Genomic DNA, 17329 nt, shown 5'->3' on the forward strand with positions numbered 1-17329 from the left:
ATATATATATATATATATATATATATATATATATATATATATATATATATATATATATATATATATATATATATATATATATATATATATGTATATAATATATATATTTATCTTCTAGCCTTTCTCTCACTGGTTTCTTCTTTTTGGGAGTATTAGTATTTAGTCGTTCACTGTCTGGATACTTTTGGTTGCAATATTTTGAGCAGTACACTGTGATGTCTGATAAAGGATTCAAGAAATGTGAAAAATGTGGGGAAAGAAATCCCCTTTTCAGATGCTCACTCTTTATGTGTATACAGTCTACGGTCCAAACATCTCAACCAGGTATGCAACATTTGCAGTGAGGTCTACCCCAGGCCCTTAATGGAAAGATGGAATAAATTAATCTTAAAGGTACTATTACCAACTCCTTTTTCTCAGGCCATATCTGGAGTTCAGTCTCCAAAAATTAAAATGAAGGACCCTTGCAAAGGGTCCAGATCTTCTGACTCAACTGCTTATACTTCATTAGAGACAAGAAAAAAGAAGGCAAATTCGAATCCAACATATTTTGGAATCTGTCCATCTTTGGATCCGATAAAATGTGTGGCTAGTCCTTCCTCCAATCCAACAAAATGTACCATGGATCCCAAAAATTGCCATGTACTGTGTATTCACCCAGTGTGGATCCGGTACCATCCAGCGTGCCCTCCCCCTTTTTTGGAGCGGCACTCTAATTCTCCTTGAGTGGTGTCCTGTCATTCTTCTAGAAGTCTCACAGAGGCAGATGTGGAAAGGATGATGAGGAGATTCTTCATGGATCAGTTTCACAAGGGAGTCTTCATGGTTCCTACCCCTTTGGTTCAGGAGCACTGCCCATCTACTACTACACCAATAACAACTCCTCTGACCCAACCTGTGGTGTTAGAGTCTTGTGATATGAACATGCCGGGCCCTCCTGGGTCAGATCTGAGGAGACCATTGTCTTTGGATCCAGCTGTTACTCTGTGTGAACTGACCCTGACATCTTTGGAATCGGCTGACTCTGAGAGCTGAAGCTTCCAGGTCAGATCCAGGGGGATAGGATCAACTATGAGGTTTTCGAGCCCAACTCTTACTCTTGGAGCTTTAATGTTTGACAGCATGGCTCCAGCTTCCACCTCAGTTGGACGGCTGTCAGAGTGGAGGGAAGTGGCAGGCCAGAAACTCATTTTATTGGCTGCATTGACTTCCTTTTATCCTGAGTGATCTGCTTTCAAAGTTGTGAAGAGTGTTTTCTCTGCTTCAGCAAGTTAGAGGGGTTTTTCCCCCTCAGATCCACTCTCAACATCTCGGCTGACTTTGCACTGTAATCCTCAGCATTCTACTCCATGGGGACAGCCAGCCCAAAGCTTACAGACCACCCTGCTGCATACTGCCTTCTCTTCTGATAATTCCCTGGATCATCGCACTGAAAATCTCCCTAAGAAGAGGAAGTGCAAGAGGAGGCGCTTGGACTCTCCCTAGGAGTCCGTCATCAAGGATACTGACTTTGATGAGGGAGAAGTGTGTCCCAAATCACCACCCAGTGACATCTCATTTAGAGACATCCTTCAGATCCTTAAACAGAAGGGTGGTTGGTCTGCCCAAAACCCAACTCTTGAGAAGTTAGTATTTCGGGAAGCTTTCAGGACCGGCCTGTCTACCTCCTGGACTTCTCCGCCCACTGATGAACTTATTGATTTGGTTTCTAAGTGAGTATGGAAGGAACCTGATATGATTGAGCTAATCCCCAAGAGACCAGACAGGATTCTGACACCACCAGTAGAAACGAAACATTGGAGTAAGGGAATACCAGCTGATGCAATGGTTGTGGTGGCAGCTACAAGGAAGGAACTTGTGGAACAGAATTCCACTGTCCATCCCCCTAATAGAGAATCTAGGGCATTGGACAGATTTGGGAAGTGAGTTTATGCTTCAGCAACATTTTGCTCTCTGATCACTGAACTACTTCTCACACTTCATGAGACTGCAAAGGGATTTGATTAAGTAACATTCAAACTCTGCTTCAGGGATCACTGCTGGAGAGGCTCACACTTCTGTGGCCTCATAGCTGGCTACCCTTCAATCTATTGCAAATTTGTCCATGAGGCTCATCTTGCATGCCACAGAAGGTGGGTTCAGGTATTTCCATCAGAAGGCATGCCTGGATGCACCTGTGAGATTTTGTGGAGCCCTTCAAGTCATCTTTAGTCAGTGCTCCCTTTGACAGTTCTTCTTTGTTTGGCCCCACTGTAAAAGACACACTCTCCAGGTGTAAGAAAGATTGAAAGACCCTATCTGCACTGGGTATATATTTTTTGACTCCTCAAAGAACCTTTTCCAGGAATCAATGGAGAGGTCGAAAAATGTGGTTCAAGAAGTCTCAGGCTCCTTTCCAGGACACACAGGGAGGTAGTTCCCCCAGAGGCACAGGGAGGAGTGATAATGGCACAAGACACCCCAGTGGCAGAGAAGGCTCACCAAACTGAGGGTATAGAGATACATTTTCTGACAGACCCTTTCAGCGCTCTGTAAGGAATACCTAATTGTTTTCCTCTGGAGACAGTCAGTGGCCATTTATCTGTGCAACAGGAAGCCTGGCTAAACATAACAAAGGACTCTTGGGTGCAGAAAATCATTATTCCCTTTTCCCTACCTCCTCCATTACTCAAGAAAATTCCCAATGTTCCACCCAATCAGAGGGAAGCATGAGCAATAGAAATCCAAAAGATGCTTGGAAAAAAAGAGCCATCCAAAATGTCCTTCCAGACCAAATAGCATCCGGAACTTACTCAAGATTCTTTTTAGTGCCAAAGAAAACAGGGGACTGGAGAGTGATTGTAGATTTCAGTGTGTTGAACAAATCGGTTTGACACACCAAGTTCTGGATGGTCATGGTTCAGTCCATTCTACCCTTTCTCTGCAAGGATGACAGGATGTGCTAGATAGACCATCAGGATGTGTACTGTCACATAAAAATGAACAGATGATCCAGAAGGTACTTATGCTTCTGGCTGGGAGTCAGTCATTTCCAGTTTACAGCACTGATCTTTGGCCTCACCACAGCCCCAGGGTGTTAACCAAGTGAATGGTAGTAGTAGTAGCAAATCACTTGCGACTGCAGGGATTTTGGGTGTTTCCTTGCTTAGATGAAAGGCTCATTACCACTCATACCAGGTATCAGTTGGTACAAGCATGTGACCAAGTGTTGCAGAGTTTTTCAAATCTTGGCATAACCATCAATTACAACAGCTACAATTACAACCTGCTCAGACATTAGAATGAAAAGGGGCAATGGTCAACACAGTATCTATGGTAGCTTCTTTTCCCCTTGCAAGAGTACAAACAATAAGAAATCAGGTCAAAAAAATAATTTGCAGCACCAGATTTTCAGCCTGGTTGATTCTGCAAGCCCTGGATCAATGTCAGCAGAAATAATCTTAGCTCCTTTAGCAAGATATCACATGAGAATTCTGCAGTGAATGTTGCAAATACAATGGTCAGTTCTAGCTCAACCATGTCCACAAAGATAAGAATAACTCAGGTATGCAAAAGGTATCTTTCCTGGTAGATGTAGTCACAACATCTGGTGCAAGGTCATCCTTTCATTCTCCCTCAACCCAGGGCCATAGTGACCATGGATGCTTCCCAAATTGGGTGGGGGGCATTTTCTGGGGAAGACAGTCCAAGGCACTTGGTCCCATGAAGAAGCCAACTTGCATATCAATGTTCTGAAAATGAGACTGGAGCTTTTGGTTTTGCAAGCATTTCAAAACTCTCTCCCTCTTGGAACAATTGCAATCTAAATGGACAACATGTCAGTAGTTTGATAAATCAACAAACAAGGTGGAAACCAGATCTTACCCCCTGTGTAGCAAAACCCTGAGAGTGTGGCAATGGGTGATTTTTTCCATTTGCTTTCTAATTGCAATGCATATTCCAGTGAAGTCCAACGTGATAGCAGACAAACTAAGCAGGTCCATCTTATTACCTCACGAGTGGTCTTTCAGCACCAAAATGACAGACATGATTTTCCTTCAGTGGGGCCAGCCATGCTGTGATCTCTTTGCATCTTCCCTAAACAACAAGTTCAGCAGCTTTGTTGCCATAATTCCCTCACTGGGAGAGACACCAAGGGATGCTCTACTGCACAATTGGTCCCCCGGTCTTCTGTATGCTTATCCCCTGACTCCTTTAATTCCCAAATTCCTTCAGAAAGCAGCCAGGTTGAAGAGCAAAGTTATCCTCATTGTACCTTACTGGCCTCAACAGATTTAGTTCTGCCTCCTTTGCCTCATCTTCTGGATTCTGGATCCAACTCCAGACCTTCTGTCTCACCCGACAGGCATGGTTTACCCAGACTTCTCAAATCTCAAACTAACTGCATGATTTCTCCAATTCCATTAATAGCCAGGCAGCCAATGCTCTCTTTCCTGTCTGTTCTGTACTGCCATCTTCCCATAAACCCTCTTTGAGAAAACTTTACGGAATAAATGGAGAAGATTTATTTATTGTGAAGAGCAGAAACAGGTAGACCCCTTCTCAGTCCCAATTCATTCTCTTCTTGAATTTTTGGCAAGTTTATTTAATGAGGGGGCTAGTTCATTGACTACTAAAGTTCAGCTTGCAGCCATCTCTAACTTTCATATGGGGTTTCAAAATTCCTCTCTGGCTTCCTCTAAACTGTGCAAAGCTGTTTTGAAAGGTATTACCCCTCTGAACCTGCAGCTAAATGTGATTTAAAATGTTTGACCTGGAAAACTCTTTTTAGCTGCAATTGGATCTGCTAGAAGAATTTCAGAACTTCGAACATTATCTTCTTACCCCCCATGCTTTATTTTCCACAAGGAAAGGGTCACCTTATGCACCAATTCTTCATTCCTACCAAAGGTGGTGTCAGAATCCAACATTAACCAACCCAATAACCTGTTAGTATTCTTCCCACTTTTCAAATAAAGGAGAACATATTTTGCACTTACTGGATGTTCATAGGTAATTACTTTTCTACCTGCACAGAACAAAAGAAATTAGAAAGACAGACTAGCTGTTTGTTTCCTTTGCACATAACACGTTGGGCAAATCAGTAATAAATGCAACTCTAGCCAGATGGTTGACAGATTGCATATAATTTACATACAACAAATTTAATCTCCTCTTTCCAAAACCATTAAAGGCTCATTCAACTAGATCTATGACTACTTCCACTATATTCCAGTCTAGAGCATCCATGGATGATATGTGTGCTGCTGCAACTTGACCAAATCCTCATACCTTTATCACTGATTACAAACTAGATCTGGTCTCGAGGGAAAGAGCAGCCTTTGGCTCAACCATACTAACCATACTCAGCAGTATCCTTCCTTAGAGTTCACACAGGAATTTAGATAGGTGGGGACTCTGTCTCATCCATTGAGCAATGAATGGAAACTGACAACATCAGATAAAGAAGTTATGTACTTACCATAATGTTCCATCTGTGTTGCCTATTTTCATTATTTCTCAACTTCCCACCCTCCATCCTCCTCCTCCATTTCTCACGAGTGACTTCTGGAGGAATGAGACTCTTAGGGACACTAGATGTCCCTCATGTTGAACTCCAGTATGACAATGTCAGGTATTGCCAGCTATGCCAGGAGAAGTAGGGCAGTGGATGTGTAACATATGCCAGCATAGCTAGCTAGAATTTTGTGAAGAATTATATGTCATTTGTATATCAAACTGATTTGTACAGATCCTTGCATTGAAAAATATATTTGTAATACTGCTTGTGTTAGAATTGTACCAACAGTGTGCCCTGCTGGACAGAAAAATAAATATACATGTATTATTGTAACTGTTTAAGTTTATATGTTTCAACAAAATATACTGGAAGAGAAGAGGTTAATCTCAAGCCACCTGACTTTGAAAATACCTTAAAACAGAAGGAATATATCCCTAACCTAACCTTTAAAACCAACTTATTCATAAGCAACCCAAATATTACTCCACTTGTATGACATTAAAATAGGAATGACAACAATGCATTATACAAATACTCCCTACGCTGTGCACAGTTTGACATGTTTCAGTTTAGTATACTAGAATAGGTAGTTCCCAACCCTAGGAGAACAAATGGCAAGTAATATTGGAACACAAATAACTTTTGTGGCAGCTTAGATTAAATGCTAACAATACCCCAGAATTAAATGATTTTTTATCTATTCATCCACTGTTGATATTAACTGCCTTGAAATTGTAATATTTGGGTTGGTTATGAACAAGCTGGCTTTAAAGGTTAGGTTGCAGATATATTCCTTCTGTTTTAACATATGAAGTTTTATAGATAAGGTTATAATTGTTTAGCCTAAACGTATAATATTTTTTTGTATTTTAGGTGCAACATGGGTAGGGTTTTTTTAAGTTTTTATTGGATAATTAATCGATTAGTATTCTAGTTGTCTCTTCCCAAACACCATTCCTATATAAAATATAAAAGGCAGGGTGTTACTATTGTATTCTGATGAAGTCCTATTAATAGAAAGAAAGCACTTAATAAAGTACTATTTTTATGACTATTTTGGCTGGTAACAGCCTTATTCCAACTTTACCTTTCAGCTGATTTTTTTTGTCTCTCACCCTAATCAAGCGTCTTGTTCTTATGGAAATATATCTTCCTGACACTGTGTGCCTAGATCCTGATATTAAACATTTTTTTTTATTCTTTGCATTCTGGCAATTACTGTTTTAAAACCTTTTTCCATGGAATGCATCGTTTCAATTAATTTTACATACTGACTGTTTTGCTTTCATGTAATCTATTAATCTTCTGTGCATTGGTTTAGATTTTACTTTGGCAGAATTATCTGGCAAAAAAATCATCTTAATAACCCCATATTCACTGCATAACAATGACGGTAAAATATGACATGATGTAACAGTAAATTCTTTAGAAACACAGACAATGTTTAGTATGTTCCATTGCCTGGTAGTTTTTTTTTTTTTTTTTTACAGTTTGAAGCAATTGTTGTTCCTGAGTATAAGTTGTGAATAATTTACTTTATAATATTGTAAAATCAATATTATTCCAGTCTGTTTCTGGTACATTTAAGTCCTTGGCTATTATTCCTCCCTCTTGTGTTTCATACAATAAATGTACGAACTCCTGTAGGTCATAAGCATTTGACTTTGGTGGTCTGTACACTCCAACACTTATATGTTCCAGGACTGTCTTTATTATTGTCACAGTTACACAATCTATAGTATTTGTTTTACCACTGAACATGTAATAATTGCAGGGCTCATAACTATCATAACACCACCACCTGACTTTTTGTTAGAATGTCTGTTACAGTAAAAACATTTATACCCTGACAGAACTGGTTTCTAGTCATTGTTCTTTAACTATGTTTCACAAAGAATAGCAACATCAGTTTTGTAGGAACATAGAAAATTGTCCAGTAAAAAAAAAAAAAAAAAAACTTTAGTATTAATGCTCCTAGCTTTAACAACCATCAGAAATGCATCAAATATTGTTATCTGTGAACGTTAAATTTTCAACCTGGCAAAAATTCTGTGTTGTGTTTGTCAAATACTGCAAAATATCTGCTGCAAAAATTCTCTACCCTGATCTTGACAAGTGCACTCCATCCTGTCTGAACACGTGTGCCCAAAATTCGGCTCAGATGTTCTGTACATTTCTGTTTTTTAAAACAGGAAACTTTTTCATGTAGATATTCACTCAAAAAATCGTTTAATTCACGGAGACACAACTTTCCTTTCTATATGTGTTTTGTGAGAAATACGTCCTAACACCTGTAGAAGCTATACTATCTAAGAGAGCTGTAAGTTCCCTAAAACAACTGGAAGTTCCCTACTAACAGTCAGAGTCTCCTTGCGGATGTGATCATTTGTACCAACATGAATAAAAACAGATCTATACTTCCTTACATTAAGGCATCCTAAGGCCTGCCTCACATCCTTCATTTTTGCGCCGGCCAAGCAAAACACTATTAGATGTTCATTATCTTCTCTGCAAATGCAAGTATCAGTTCTTCTAATAACTGAATCTCCAATTACAAGAATATCTTTTCTGATCAGTTCTGAAGAATCTTCAACTTCTAATTCAATAATATCTGCTCTATTAGTTGTTACAAAGGGAGGATCTTCCTTACCATTAGTCTTATTAATCCCACTGTTTTATTGCTTTTTACATTTGCAAGCATACAGCTCTTATCCAGCTGGCTTTGTACATCAACAGCTTGAGCCATATTGTCAATGTCGGTCTTTCTCGTTTTTTCTAATAGTAATGTTCTTCAGTCCTTCTATGTTCAGTTTTTATTTCTTCCTTTTCACTTGCCCCCTGACATTTTTTCTACCTTCTCCTTCGGAAAAATTATGCTTTTTCTGTAGACTGAAGGTCTTCTGATAGAAAATTGTTATGATTCCCTGTAATCTCTATGTTATATAACAAAGCAGTGTCTCTTTCACTATGTATTCCCTTAGCTTTGCACAAATTTATTGGTATCTTTTTTTTTTCTTTGTTATTTTGTTGTGAAATTCTTCCATTCATTTTTTATTTCCTTCTATATGCTCAGAATCCTCAGATTGCTGAGCACGTGTATCCAGAATTCAGAACTTGTCAATGTCATTGCCTTGTTTCATAGGGGTTGAGTGATCTTTACAGACAATAGATCTTTTCCTAAATGTGTTCTATTTGGCCTTTGCCTAACATTATTTACCTCATCAGTCCAGTCATTAATACATGTAACAACAGTTCTCCTAGCTGTGCCAATTGCACAAGTGCAATCGTCATAGTAAGTAAATCATCCAAATTTTGACATGAGGAACATAGATCACCAGTGTTATCAAGTGTTACCTTTTCAATATACATAGCATTTCTTACACTACAAGATATCTCTGCTTTACCAAATCATTAATGCATACTTATTTAAGAAATCTATATTCAGCTGTAAATGAAAAAATATAAAAAAAGAATAATCAAAATGAGCTACCATAGAATTCAAAGAGAATTTAAATCAACTTCCTAGAGAAAAGTCACACAAACAGTACACAACTAAATATTAAATTAAGTACAGTAAAGTTGTTGCTCTGATAGTAGTAGTTCTGAAAGTCACACAAAAGATGGAATTCCTTTACACTGCAGGCGAATGTACACAGTAGCTTCTGCTCACTATCTCTTGCAGTCACACCTCTTTTTAACAGTAAAGATCAATAAATCACAAACCAAGAGGGATTGTTTAAATAAGCACTGGACTGTCCTCTGCAGTCTGTGTGATTTTATAGTTGACTAGTACTCTTGCAATGGCTGGAGTTTGCTTCTCTAAAACACATCTCTTTCTAACAACAGCGAACATGGAAGGTAAAACAAAATATAAATCAAACTAAATATTCTTGTTTAAGTGCTTTCCCTTTCTTTCTACAAAGTGTGTGAAAAAATAAAATATCAATTCAAATAAAAACTTCTCTTACCAAAGCTACTGCAAAGTCAATCACAAAGCAATACTGGATTGTTTAGATAAACTCTGGATACATGTGCATGTATAGAGAGGTATAGGTAAATAAGATATGTTGGTTTTATATTTTTGCTGTGCAAACACAGAAACACATACATATAGCTACACACACACACACACACACACACGATGATTTTAAGATTTAATGTTAGTCTAAGTAAATATAGCAAGTAGGAAAACAAACTGTAAAACGTGCATTTTTACCTAAATTCACAACAGGGTGGGGCGCACGATGAAATATTGCAATGCCAAAAAACAAAAGGCAGATTTGGCAGCTACACAAGAAATTAAATGATATCCTGTGCTGGTGAGAGACCAGCAGTACAGATTACTGTCCATTCTTTTTGCAGAAAACGGTTACGTAAAAATGTTTTGAAAGCGTATGATGTAAATATATGTATAAACTGTCAGTTGTTACTTGCTTTTCCATTATTTCATATATTTGCAGTATGTTTTGTTTGCTTTTGCTAATAACTTTAAATATACTAAAACATTCGACGGGGACCAAAGTTATTTAGCAAAATTAGTAACAAGGCAAGAGAGAAAGATTACTGCTTTCTTTACAGGATGCGCAAACAAACAGAAATCCTATCTAAACTAAATGCCTTTTGCCTATGAAGAGAAAATAATCTCTTCCTTTAAAAAAGAGAGATATGTGTGGTCTTGTTTTAAGTGCTAATTTTAAACGGGCATTGTGAAGTACAATGCACATGCAGTTTAAGAGCAGGCATGTGAAGCATCCACTTCCCAACCATCTCCTTTCTCAGCTACTGATTTGGCAGATATTTCCCAACGACTGACAAGAAACTGGATGGAGCACCGTTAGGTAGGGTCCCCCTTTTAGTACCCCCAAGTGCATGTATGAACTACTTTCTGATCCTGCTGCCTTTCGAGGTTATGTCCTTTATGAACGTTGCTGATTTAACGGTACTGCAGAAAAGAAGCATACAACTTGGGTTTATAGTTTATACTTGGGAGAGTGGTACGTCACACGGGCTGTGACTTGTTGGATGTGTCAAAGAGATTTAGCCCCCCATTTACGGCAGTTAGCGTAGGGCACGAGCAAGAGTCGGCGTCTTGGATACTAAGCGGCATTTTTATCAGGTAATTGCGGACATCTTACTAACGGCAGTCACTTCTCAGGTGAAAACTTCTGACAGACATTTCGGGATCATGCATAGTAGCTGCAAGCTTGTGTGCTAAACCTGCAGGTACAGGGTACTACAGTAAGTGTGCCGATAATTGGTAGAGTTGTGTACCGTATTATTTCTCCGTTTTAATCTACCACGTTTTTATATGTGGGGGAAGGAACAAATGGAGATTGCGTTGTTTTTATGCTTTTTAGAGGCGGTAGTCTTTGTCCAGAAACAGAGTGGAGCTTTGTGACTGCCAAAATGTATCAAGAGCCGGGAAATACTCAATTAAATGTGACTTTGTTAAGCCAAGTATCGAAGTTTCGGCTGAAAATTTGTAGTTTTCCACCTGAAGTTTACGTATTCTGTTTTATAAATATATTAATTAATCTTAATCATTAATTATATAGTGTGGCCTTTTGCAGTAGTACCTACTGGTGTTTCGAATATCTTTTGGGCTTGAGAAATATGCACGACAAGAAATTCAGCACTGGTTAGGTTGTGGTACATTACGCTGTATATGATATGTGCGTCTATGAATTTGTGAGCAGGAGTCATTACATTTCTACCAATGTGCTGCTTCGTTTCCACATTCACACCTGGCAGTGAATGATGGTGAGCAGATCACTGCGTATGGTGCTTCCATACAAAGTCAGACACAACAGGTGAAGCGTTTTCTGTCTTCTTCCTGGTACTCCTGCTCAGCTAAGAGCTCTTCTCCACCTGCTGGTAATATGTGATAGAATGGTGTATATGTATGTGTGTGACGTGCCTGGAACTGGATGGTTTACACATGCAGTTAAGTTGTGAGACTGGTGTTGCATATGATAAGCAGTCTGCTGTGAATAAATATTACTGTGAAAAAAATATAAGAGGGCTGTTTGCATGTACTGATTCACCGGAGATTATCATAAGAATTTTCTTTATTTGTTCATACTATTATTTTGTAGCAGTGTGACGTTTGTCGACGCACTACTGTGAAGGTATGAATTTGTGGCATAGGTGTATGTGTGCATATGTATGGATGTGTATATATGTATATAAGAGAAAAACTACGACATTTAGATGACTCTCTCCACATTTTGATTTTGTGAATTTGCAAATTCTGGGGTTGTGCTGACTGTCGTTTATAGACTAAGAATGTTGATTGTTACCGTGGAAACTGAACAATGACCATAAACAAAATACTTTGCGTTTACTTTATTTTGCTGCTTTTTCTTGCAGGCAATATATGAATAAGTTAACTTTTTATGTGATTGGAGGTGTTCTGACTTTCAGTACAGAGGCTATGGTCAGAAACGTGGTGATGGCTAACTAAGGTGGATATCTACAGTGTTCACTTCCTAGATTAGAATTTCCTGTGTCCGATGTGGACTTGCAGTACAACCTTGTGGTTGAGATAGTGAGCTTTGCAGGGAATTTGTTCTATAGATCATGATGTGTTTCCACTTATGAATATTGCATGTCACTCTGAAGTCACTCATGAAAACAAGAGTTTTTACATAGCCTGACCTAATAACTCTCCTGCCTTCCAAATGTATATAGGATTACTGTGTCTCCTCACTTCCACAGAAGTTATAATTGGTTTGTGATGTTCTGAAGTTGTCAATTTTCACTGAAGTTTAACCACAGCTATCTCAAGCAAAACACTGATTTTATGTAACATCTGCTTCTGCTGAGTATGCCCTTTTTACTACAGATATGTGTTACTTGAAATTAAGCTAATGATGCCTGAAACTTTTCATTTACAGGTGAAACGTGTTACTTTTGTTTGTTTTATAAACAGAAGTAGTTTTCAAAATTGTTCTCTTGTTTGGCCTTGTCCCAGATCTGTTAACATTGTGTCAAGTGTTGTAACTGTCTTGCACATCATCCTGCTAACAGAGATTTGAAACTGCATTTTTTTTTTTTTTTTTTTTGCTGTATTGGACATTTGTAGTATTACAACAGAATATTAACTTGATACAAATGTTACAGAGTTTGCTACTTTCCCTTAGTATTTTTTGTAATTTGAGGTATACATGTCCTTCTGAGGGTTTATTTATTGCGGTGCCACAGAGTTATGCAGTGCATTCTTAGTCTGGATGATTGTGTTCAATTTTCCCAGATGTTAACAAGGAACTGAGATAATCCTTAGGGTGTGCTTGCTGCAGTCACAAACAAAATATAACTGGTACTCCACTTTCCCCTTACATTATGAACCATAACAGCTTATATCTCTTTCTGTTCCCATAATCCATTTGGAATTACAACAAGAGGATCTTTTTTCCTGTTTTTCTAGGTTTTGTTGTAGAACTTCTGTTTCTCCATATATTCAAGCCATGTATCAGAATCAGTTTGAAAATGGTTATACAGGAAATTAATTTTTGGACAAGTTCTGCTTCATCTTGAAAATAGTCTGTCTGATGATTTCCAAGTGTTGCGTCGTCACTGAAAATAATTAGATGTGATCATAGGAGGTTACACTTTAACAAAGTGTCCAAAAATGATGTCCAATATGTTCCACCTAAGTGCACCCAAACGGTACACCAAAGGTCAAGTTATTGTTTACCCTAAAGATATGACACTCCTCTTACTAAAATTCAAGAATGTGCTACTTTCTATACATTCAAAAAGGATATGAAATTATGCTGCCTAATCTAAATACACAAAGTACTAAGCAGTTGCTACATAAAACTGTCCTTTCCTGACAATAATACCAAATATAATAATTGCTATTAACAAATTTCTACTAAAACATCAGACCTATAATAGTGTCTGCTGTCTAACAATCTCATTATTAACTTCTTACATCATCTTGCTGCTCATCATGAACTGTATCACTGAATGTTACTAAAATTATTTTGTCACTATAGTATATTGTCACAAAACGTATATTTACTACATACATGTACAATTTAGTGTATCATTCATATTAGAAATATAGCATTTTTAAACACCTTTATTAAATGCTATTTGAAACAATGCTGTGGGCGCACATAATTAATAGAAAGGAAAATTAAACCACTATAATTTTCATCAATTTCATGCATTATACATATATGTTTTCTTTTTAATTGTAAATTAAGCATTCACTACAGATTACATAAATCACGTATTTCCTGCCTTTCCTTATTCCTCACTCCTGCTGAATATTATTCTGCATGTAATAATACAACAAATTCCATGTATTTATATGTAATTTTCTCATTCCCCTTCCTAAAGATACCAACTGTAGTTCTTTTATCCAGTTCATAATATTCTGTACTTCATTTACAGTTGGCTTAAATTGAATTTCCATTTTCTGCTAATTACAACAGCAAATAGTATTACACTTAATGAGACCTTACTATATCTGGGCAATTCAGATCCTTTGTCCCCCTCAAAAGTACGATTTATGTCTCATTTGAGTTTGTTTCCTGAGGTACAGTGCCTATCGGTTCTGACCAAAAAAGTATGACAGTGAGTATAAAAAAATATAGTGACAAGTAAGTAATAGAGACAGTAACATACAATGAGCATAACGTACAAAATATACAAAGACTTGACAAACATCAGAGTTATGGTAGGGTAGAGTAGGAAGACGGTAGAGTAGAGTAGACGGAATGAAGGGGAAAGTACAGGGATAGTCTCGGTTATGTGACCTGATGGGTTGCAAGTAAACTTTGCTCAGTTTGTTACATGAGTTTTTAGGTGTATACAGAATGTGAGGATACAAATAGATGTCTTGAAGTTTGGGTGGGAGAGATTCCCACAGTTTAGAGCCAAGAACTGAGAAAGCATGATCTGAAATGTGCAGTATGGAATGTGGATTTGCATGGGAGGATGTGAATAATTTAACAGTTTTGAGGCTGTATGTGTAGGCTTGTCTTGTTGAATTTTTAGGTTAGATGTGGGAGAGCTTGTTCACATAGCAATCTGAGCAACTGAGAGACTGGTAGCAGTCCTGCTTATTGTTCATCAGATAGCAAATTTGCTGTATCCACAGTTATGCAGTGGGATTCATTTCCTGGGGGGGGGGGTGATTGAATCTTATAACTATCATGCAGTATTTTATATGGCCTACTAATTAGCCCATTTTAACAACAAATTTTGTTATGGACTCATTTAACAACTCTAGTTGCTTAACAAGCACATGAAGCACATAATGGCAGAGTGGGTAGTTTTAAGTATTTGATTCTGGCCAATGTAAATTGTATAATGGGAGATGATAAAATGTGTGTTGAATCAGCTGGAATCTAAACTTTATTCTGAAGTAGAATAATTTTGATTCACAGAGATTTATACACAGTTTTAAACTGCCAATATTTGATTTAGTGAATTTATACCTTTGTGTTGAATTAAGTAATTAATGTAAAGCTTTAAAAAATTAACTGTTAACTAATGAGTAATCCCTAGAAGGCAGTACGCCAAGGCATTAGGGTGAATAAACTTATTTGTACTTCTTGGTGCATGTGTAAGTATGGTTTTACAGTAATATCCTTTATCTACAACTTCAAGACACTGAAATTGATGGTTCACAGATAGAGCAGAAATCTGTTTGTTCTCATTTGAACTGAACACATTTGAAAATAACACATTATTGGTCCCTTACATTTTTGCACATACCTCTATGCTTAGCCATGCTGTGACTGCTAACATTTCCAGGTAGGCAGTCTGAAATGTTTGTTGTGTATTATTTCACTTGAGTCACATTACCTTTGAAATCTGCTACCATGGTGACTTGGTGAGCGTCAGACTTTGAGCCCCCTGAAGACCTAACTGTCCAGACTGACCCACCCTGAATATCTTGACATGGCCATATGGCACAACATCTTATTTTAAAGAAATAACTACCTTTATTGCTTACTCTAGACCATACCTATTAACCTCTTACACCATGATTTTTGGGCAAAGCCAAAATTAATGGGGGCACAAAGGTCTAAGGGACAGATTTTAATTATTGCTCTTATAAACTTAAAATGTTGCTAGAATAGCATGTTTTGCATTCACATGCTTTTTCTAAATATATGAAGTCTGAAACCTCAATGTCTGTCATTATTTAGTGACTTCATAGGTTCTTAGGTAAATTTTAGGCTAACTGCCATGAAGGGCTATCTCCTAGCCAATAACCTGAAGTCAGAATCAAACTCTGTACCTTGTGCCTATTAGGTGAACAATAATTTTTAACAGCACTTTCTGCTATGAGAAATATATACACACACACTTTTTCTAATGTTATCATACATTTATATGTTATTAGTCTGTAGACTACTACAAGCCTAGCTAATAACCAGAGGTGAGAATCAAACCCAGTACCTTGTACCTGTGAGGTTAAAATCTTATCCATTATATCAACCCCCATACCAACCCTCTTCCCACTGAGGACTTCAACCTTCAGTGATTTCCTAGTAAACCACAGTTTTATAAGGAACAGACCAATAATATGAAGCAAAAATGAGGGCATTCAACAAATTTTGGACAGTTGAGAGGTATGCTCCAGGTGGCCGTATTTGGTATTATTTGATTCTGGATGTAGTATGTTTATGCTCTGTTTACTGTTCTGTGCATAGCTGAATCAAGTACATCAGTAAATGTTAATCTGAATTCTGAATTTGAGCATACACATACTATCCACATGGCAGCAGGGAAATGATGCAACATGTGGTTATTTTTTTCTTTTTTTAATGATCCAAATTACTTAGCTGCTGATAATCTTGTCCAAATTCTAGTCTAAGAACATAAGCGAAAAACTCCGAAACTGGTTACATTACTCAGACTTTGACCTCCTAGAAACAGTCTCGACCATAATTTTCTCATGTACCAACGGAGAAATGGGACATTTATATCATTGTCATAAAATACAAAACATCAGTTCACTCAGCGCTGAAAGGAAAGAGTTGCAATACTGCAAGATAGAAATTTGCAAACCACTTGAATCAAAAAATACCCATGACTGAAATCTGCAAAGCAGTGAAATACAAAACATTCACAGCTATAGTAATGAAGAGAAAAAGTAAACAGTCAGACGTGTGCATTTCCTGTTAAAATATCTTGCTGTGTGCAAATGTCACCCAACAGGCAACTTTAGTACTACTTCACACTCTACCAAGGTGTCCAACAAAGTGTGTATGTCTTCTTCAAGTAGGCTAGTGTACCCCCTCTTATGATACCCCTCAACAAAATAAATCATCTACCACTAATCCATGCATGTCACAGAGTTAATAACCCCAAAATTGATTTACTAAGCTGGCATCTGGCCCAATCTTTTTCATATCTGCTCAGTTAGCTGCTTCAAAAAATATTTACTGCTATTGCACATGGGCTCCCCTGCTATTTGCAAGTCATCTGCATTACAGATAGCATAATTCAGCCTAATCTGGTGCAGACTTGATCTGGCTGCTAATTTAATGAATACCAAAATAATTACATATTTTAAAAAGAAGTAAAGAAACCCCTGTAACAGAATGGTGGCCTAGGTGTCTGCCTGGAAACAGCTGTTTTTTATGTATGCTGATGGTAGCTTATTTGTGGTTTACCATATTTCTTTTTTATAGTAGCTGCATGTTGCAGACTTAAACTTGAAGTTTTTACTATTGGTCATATGATTTTTAGCTGTTAATTTTGTTTCTGACAGATTTTTTAGTAAGTGGCTATCCTTTGATATATGTGTGTATATGTTTGGGGTTAAAGTATATGACAACATGGAATTTTTGTGTTTTTCTG

At 37.5% G+C, this 17329-nt stretch overlaps 1 protein-coding gene across 3 annotated transcripts in view; it reads left to right on the forward strand.

Moving 5' to 3' along the window:
- The window catches only part of SORBS1 (sorbin and SH3 domain containing 1), a 4096285-nt gene that overhangs the window by 1660818 nt on the left and 2418138 nt on the right, over nt 1-17329 (forward strand). Inside the window, exon 1 of one of the 3 annotated variants that reach the window (XM_044056123.1) lies at nt 10626-10738. The exons of the other annotated variants lie outside the window; for them this stretch is intronic. The gene's annotated coding sequence lies outside the window, so the exon portion shown is untranslated. Of the gene's footprint in view, nt 1-10625; nt 10739-17329 lie in introns of those variants that run through there. 3 annotated transcript variants of the gene reach the window in all.

Source organism: Protopterus annectens, chromosome 14.part0 (genome assembly GCF_019279795.1).
Source record: "Protopterus annectens isolate FY-2018-M chromosome 14.part0, PAN1.0, whole genome shotgun sequence".
In the NCBI taxonomy this organism is placed as follows: domain Eukaryota; kingdom Metazoa; phylum Chordata; order Ceratodontiformes; family Protopteridae; genus Protopterus; species Protopterus annectens.